This window comes from Strigops habroptila, chromosome 3 (assembly GCF_004027225.2).
Source record: "Strigops habroptila isolate Jane chromosome 3, bStrHab1.2.pri, whole genome shotgun sequence".
In the NCBI taxonomy this organism is placed as follows: Eukaryota; Metazoa; Chordata; class Aves; order Psittaciformes; family Psittacidae; genus Strigops; species Strigops habroptila.
In genome coordinates, this window is record NC_044279.2 from 11,089,145 (window position 1) to 11,096,392 (window position 7,248).

General features: G+C 35.3%; 1 non-coding gene across 1 annotated transcript; it reads right to left on the reverse strand.

Moving 5' to 3' along the window:
• Positions 1 to 2,075: 2,075 nt before the first annotated feature.
• Positions 2,076 to 2,148, reverse strand: TRNAF-GAA. Its single transcript has one exon. It is a non-coding gene; the product is annotated as a tRNA-Phe (tRNA).
• Between the last annotated feature and the right edge of the window lie 5,100 nt (positions 2,149 to 7,248).

The following is a 7,248-nucleotide window of genomic DNA, read 5'->3' on the forward strand; positions in this document are numbered from 1 at the left end:
GTACTCTGTAAATGTGCTACCATTTTTACTGTAAACACAGAATAAATCGTATCAAGGATTTAGATTAAAGATTGAATAAAAAATATTTCTGTAATGCAGAGCTACTATTCAAAACTAGTTTTCTTGACTCTGCCAAACCACCCTTCTTAGTTGGTCTGTGTTAGTAAGTGTTCAAAATCTAAAACGCAAGTCATATGACAGCAAAAATAGGCAAAATACCCACACAGAAAGGATATACTGGTAACAGCCAATTACACGATGGTTTGATGGTTTGGTGTGTAGCAGCTGAGTGATGGAAGGGGATTTATTCTGCCAGCTGGAAAGAAATGGAAAGGAAGTTGAAAAGTATGAAAGGGTTCAGGGATGAAGAAGAGTTAAGACAGGAAAATGTGGATTGAAACCCAATTGAAAAATCTGTAGTCAGAAGAGAAAACTCTTGGATTGGACAACTAACGAAGACAGAAAAGGAGTAGTTAAAGTATTATTATGTAGTTAAAGCTTCAAGATGCCATTAACATCAAACAATCAGGTTTGTTTCTAGAATTAAATTTTTGTTGGGTGACATTAATAAGCCTAGAAGTCCAAAGGAAAACCTAGACACAAATGGTGTCTGCAAACGTTCAGCTGAACCACGAAGATGGGATTCTTTTTCACTGTCAGGAAAAAGTAATGTCTGTTGCATAGTAGTATCATTCAAAATAAAATTCTAGTTCTTTAAACTTCCTAGAAAAATGAGAACAGAGAACGAACTCCAAAAGTTTCTCTAGAAGTAAGAAAGTGGGGGTGTTTTTCTGATTTTTGTTGTTGTTTAATTCTTTAATTCCTTGTGCATATTTTGATGCATGAAAATGTATTATTTGTAGCTTTTACTGGCTTGGTTTCTTTTCTTCCTTTTTCTTTTTCTTTTTTCTTTTCTTATTTTGTCATCAACACTATGGAAGAGCACAAATCCCTTCAAATGAAGAAATCATTCTCTGAAGTGCAAAGTAAAAGTTGGCTCACTTCGGAGCTCACTATTCATGAACCATAGAGACCTTCCTATTCATGAACCATACATACCTGCCCCAGCTGACTCCCTTTTTAAGCATTAAGCATAGTCCATAAATTCTATTTCAAAGTTTGAATTTACAATAGAGTCCATTCATAAAACTGTCATGGTAGGTTTTCTAAAAGCATTTCACACTGATGTGCAGAATGCTTCCAAGCTGAGTGGTTCATACATATCAAAGCTTTATCCTTTATAGACAGATGGTCAACTTGCCATTAGACTCTTGGAGACAAGGCAAATGGAGAAGTTTAGCTCAGAAGTGCCAGACCACGGTGAAACCTGTTCATAAAGAGCTGATCTATGTTCTTTGCTCTCTTTTCAGAACCCTTTTTAAGAACATGACCCAACTTTCATCAAATACAACAGGCTTCAGTAGGAACTGGAACATGCCATATGTCTGAAAAGGAGCAATACAACTTGTGAGTGGGAGTGGAGAGTGTATTAAAGAACAAAAAAAAAAAAAAAAAGATTTCTGTCCTATACAATTTCTTCTTTGTTAATGTATTGAAAAAATATGACTCATTTCATGCCTTAAAAAAAAAATCATGTTGGACTGATTCTTAGCTGATGGAAATATCTGCAGTTGTGACTTCTACAGATCTACAGTGAATCCAGATGTATTTGTACCATGTTCTTTTATATTAAGTAGAGCAGGACATCTATTGTATATGGGGTAAAGTGTATAGGGTAAAGATCACATAATGGCAATATTCTAGTTCTTCTTCACTGAATTTCTTGCATTTTATTGGTTTTCTAAGAATTTCCAGTCCATTTCCTGCAACTTTTAATTCTTCTTTTGTCTTTTTTTGGAGGGAGGTGAAAATTTTACAAAAAAAAATACAGGTTAGATATCAGCGTAGAGGGACAGGATCACCTTCTTCAACCTGCAAAATGGCTAGGGTTGGAGAGAATCTTTAGATCAACTAGTTCCAGCCCCAGCGCGGTGGGCAGGAATACCTCATACTAGGCCATGTTGCTAAAGTTTGTGTCTAACCTGGCCTTAAACACTGCCAGGAACATACATTACTGCCGAAACCCGGGCTTGAACCAGGGACCTTTAGATCTTCAGTCTAACGCTCTCCCAACTGAGCTATTTCGGCTCCTGAATAAAAGGCAGTAGACAATAATTATAGAAACTGAAATTGAAAAAAGATCATAGAATAGTTAGGGTTGAAAGGGACCTTAAGATCATCTAGTTCCAACCCCCCTGCATGGACAGGGACACCTCACACTAGACCATGTCACCCAAGGCTCTGTCCAGCCTGGCTTTGAACACTGCCAGGGACGGGACATTTGCAAATTCCTTGGGCAGCCTCTTCCAGTGCCTTACCACCCTCACAGGGAAGAATGCAAATGTCTCCATTAGAACCCAGTTTTCTACTCATGCAATCACAGTAGAAATACAAGACTTGTATAATGTGGTTTACCATATACTATCAACATAAGTTTAGAAATTCTACTGTAGATCAAGATTGCTATTTTTCGTTTTCCCTCTGACCAAGTGAAAACAGTGAGCCTCCTTTGGATAGACTACCCACATTGTTGGTCACAACCAGAGCTGGGAAAAAGCTTGACTTTAACCAGTCTAAATGTATTATGATAAAAAGCTGCTTTATAAATTTTGTGTGGGTTTTCTTTTAGATTCAAACTGTAAACTTTGTCATTATAGTTTTAGGAGGATTTGATAAGTGTTAGAAATTTCATAAACTATAGCCATGTTAAATTACTCCCAAATGAATGAGACCTTCACAAGTATACACTTCTGAGAACGAGCGTTAGGACTCTGCAGGGTGCTGTTCCCTTGCCATGTGAATTGGCATTTGAAAAATGACACTACTGCCATCCATTTTTAACGGGAACAACTGGCTCATGATGATGTTTTTATTTTTCACTTGTGGCTACCAAAATCCCCACTCACAGAACACTTCTTGCCTTTTTTTTTTTGTAAAGCCTGTAATAAAATCTGCTTTATTTTGGTATATAATGGACTCCTGTCTCCAATGTCAAGTGAGGGTCTTAGAGGAACAGAAGTTAGACAGTGCTCATAGTAGCATACTTAACACTCGTAGTCACTGTTTTTCGCCCTCAGACTAGACTTTCTATATTGTTCTTTTTAAAAATTCTAATTCAGATTGGAAATTATAGTCCTCGTCATTTGAATGATGATATTGGGCTTTACCTTACACATTAAGAAAACCAGGATCAGTTTCTTTTCCCCTTTCCCCTTTCCCCTTTCCCCTTTTTCCCTTTCCCCTTTCCCCTTTTCCTCTTTCCTTCCCTTTCCTTTCCTCTTTCCTTTTCCCTTTCCTTTCCGTTCCTTTCCCCTTTTCTTTTCCCTTTCCTTTTCCCTTTCCTTTCCTTTCCTTTCCTTTCCTTTCCTTTCCTTTCCTTTCCTTTCCTTTCCTTTCCTTTCCTTTCCTTTCCTTTCCTTTCCTTTCCTTCCTTTCCTTTCCTTTCCTTTCCTTTCCTTTCCTTTCCTTTCCTTTCCTTTCCTTTCCTTTCCCCTTTCCTTTCCCCTTTCCTTTCTCTTTTCCTTTCACCTTTCCTTTCCCCTTTCCTTTCTCTTTTCCTTTCACCTTTCCTTTCCACTTTCCTTTCCCCTTTCCTCTCAAGACTTTAGATGCATAATTTCTATTTATCATTAATCATAGGGATCAAGTGAACACGAATGTTGACTACAAGCTCTCTGATGATCGAAGAGCTGGGACCTGATTCTGCTGTGTTTCACCTTCATAAACCTAAGGGGAAATATTCCTCTGAACCAGACCTCCTGATTTGTTTGGTTTTACGTGGTCTCTGCACTTGCCCTATGACAAATCTTAATGAAAGGGTAGGGATGCAAAATTATATCAAAATGTAATGGTACATTTTATTTTAAAATCCTATGTATGCAAAATGGGTGTATCTATCTTACACGTTTGGGAGCTTGCTTGCCAAGTAATGCATTGCCTGCTCACTCTGGCGTAAAGCACAGCCTACAATACTGTGCTGCATGTAAGTTTTCAACCAAGAACTCCAAAGTGCCAAACTGTAATTTAGAATATGATGCTGCTCTTTAATCTATTGTTTCACGCAGTCAAATGCAAAATTCTTCTCCTGAGACCAATATTCTTCATAAAAACCAGACTCCACTATGAAAGCAAATGACAGAAGTAGTTTCCATTCAGCACTGCAATAAAAGTGAACAGATGTAAATTAATGGTTAATTGGTCCAAAATGGAGCAGTATTTCAAAATTATTATTTTTCGTACTCTTCATTCCACAAAAATGCTTTCTATTTAGTTGTGGTTTTTTGTTGTTTTGGGGTTTTTTTTCCTCCTGCCCTTCAGGAAAATAATTTTGAAAACTGAGTGAGAATTACACTTCATTCTGAGTTCTGATTTTCATTCTTTACTGATAAAGGCAGATCTCATACAGGAGTTTTCTCTCACTCATCTTCCTCATTCATCATTAACTGTAGAAGATGTGGAAATAAATTATAACTCATAAATAGCGCACTCGTTAGTCACAGGCTATGTTTTAATTTGGAACATATTTGACAGCTTAAGAAATAGATGGATCAATGAAATATCAGAACTAGGACTGAAAGGTACAGATCAAGAGCACTTCGGCCCAGTAATTTCAGGATTTCACACACTGAGATGTCTTAACATCATTAGGATTGTTCTCAATATTCCCTCTGCAAATGGAATAGAAGCACTAATGGAAAATAATTGTACATTTAACAAAAAACTAAAAGAGCTACGAAAAGAATGAGAAGTGAGAATATGCAAATATGTTTCTCGTCAAGATATGTTGCTAAAGATTTCACTAAAGAGTTTTTTTAAATTGTTCTGTTAAGAGTTAGTATGATGATTTTGGAGACAAAATCCAGTCAGTAAAATGTAAAGAGGGAGTTTCACTCTTCCTTTCTGTATAAATCAGAATGTCACCTTAACTACCAATGCATCCATAATTTTTTAAGGATGCAAACCCCACAGCTGCATTCAAACAGGGTCTTTGCCTTCCTCCCAGATTGATGGAATAACTGAATAATTGGCTGATTCTCTTTGCCATCACATGTGTTGCCCCAAATCAGCTGCAGAATGTTTTGATAAATATGTCCATCTTAAGAACAATGTTTATTTTCTAATTCATTTTCTTCAGATGCCTTTTTATTGGTTTATTGGTTTCCTAACTGAACTTGCAGCAAAGACATAGACCATCTTATAACTTCAAGGAATATTATTAAGGCTGTGAAGTAACATATTCTAAAATGAGACAAACTTTCTGTATTTTTGTTTTACTTGGATCATCTGTTGTCTCCTGGGAGCCTAGTAAGAAAACAACTTAAACAATGCATTGACCTAAATATCATTGCTATTCATAGGATAAATTTTATTTTAATTTAAGCTATAACAAATCCCCTAGCTTAATAATTTGCAAAAAATCTTGAGGTTTGCCAATAAAAATTAGCTGGAAAGAGCAGACTTCTTTCCTTATCTAGAAGCTGTAAGATGTTCTTCATTATTTATATTCCAATAAACACTTATAGTATAGACTCAGAGCCTTGTGTGCTGGAGTGCACAGTCATATTAGAGATATGGTCTACTGGTCCACATCCAAGCAGTTTAGCCTTTAATTTAAGAGCTGGTAGAATAAATCTAATGAAAAAAACCCCAAAATAAACTACTTTTAGAATAACAAGGGACATGGTTTAGTGGTGTGCTAGGTTAACGTTTGGAGTCCATGATCTTAAATGTCTTTTCCAACTTAAACAATTCTATGATTCAATGATTCTATGATAAAGAACTGGAAGATTTTACAAGTTCACAACACTAGATTAAATCTATATTTACAGGAACTCTCTTCAAGTGCTACAGAAATGGAAGATGTTGGCTCAGTAGGTGGCACTATTCCCTCAAAATCAATATGAAGCTTTTTCTTGGACAGGTATATGGGGCACTGAAGTAGTAAAAGTTTTCTGTTGATGATCTGCAAAATTCTGCATCTAATCACTGTGGTGATTAAAGATATTGTGCTTCTAGGAAAATATGGATAATTTTACCTTGCCAAGTAAATAACAAAGCAGGGGAAGAATAGTATGTAATTTTGTTCTTTTTGTACATGTGGTATTCCTTCTCCTTTCTTGTCCTTAATTTTTAGGCATTCCTTCATCTCAGTTGGTTAATTTCATTAAATAGCTGAATTTAGAGCAAAATATCAAACATTTTTTTTTTCACTAAAGCTTGATGTTCAATTCTTTGATTAATAAGATTAAAATATATTTTAAAAAGGCCCTTCTGTGGTCAGACAAAAAAAAAAAAACAAAACCAGAACAAACCTAACATCTAGTAAAAACTTATACAGCATAAATTTACGTAAAAAAAAAATATTTGCTATAGATTTTTTTAAACATATCAATGTGAAAATGTAACATTCAAAAACTTAATACTCACGAAGACCTTCAAGATATTAAATCTCTAAGAAAGTAGGGTAAGTGTTAATAGCTAGTAAAAAAATGTGTGCTTGAATACATCAGTGATAGATTCCACTTGCTCCAGTATACTGCAGACTTTGCTTAATTAAACTTTCATCAGGTATCTGCATTGAGAATTAGAGTTTGATTTACAAATCAAACAGTTGGAAACACCTTTTGTAAACTTCTTTGCAAGACCACTGCACAATAGTGTCTCACGGTATAATCAATGAAACATTTTTAATGTTCAATATACGATCTTTAGCAAGATCTGCATAAACTTCTCAATTTGTGCGATGTAGTATAAACTTAAGAATGTTATCTCTATACTACCTAATTTCATAGGTGCTTTCGAAACCTACAAAAGCTTAAAAAGTGTACCTATTTTAATAGCTCTCTTAGGCTAATACACCTTCAGATGAAGAGAACTATGACAGATTTTTAATTTCCTTTAGAAAATGAAATAATGAAAAATTAAACTAGACAGGTGATTTCAGTAGATGATAAACTTTTACTTAAAGCTTACAAACAACTCAGGAAAGATTTCCCAGAAAGCATTTTCTGTAGTCAACATGTAAATGCTGCTTTTTCTGACTAGAATATCTACATATCATTGATCATCTCAGAAGAGATTAAAGTTCCTAATTTGGCAGGATATTTCTTTGAAGTGCTTTTAGAAAAATAAAGACACATGATAATAAAAGCAATATTGGAATGCTTGATCCCTTAATTGCAGTTGTTT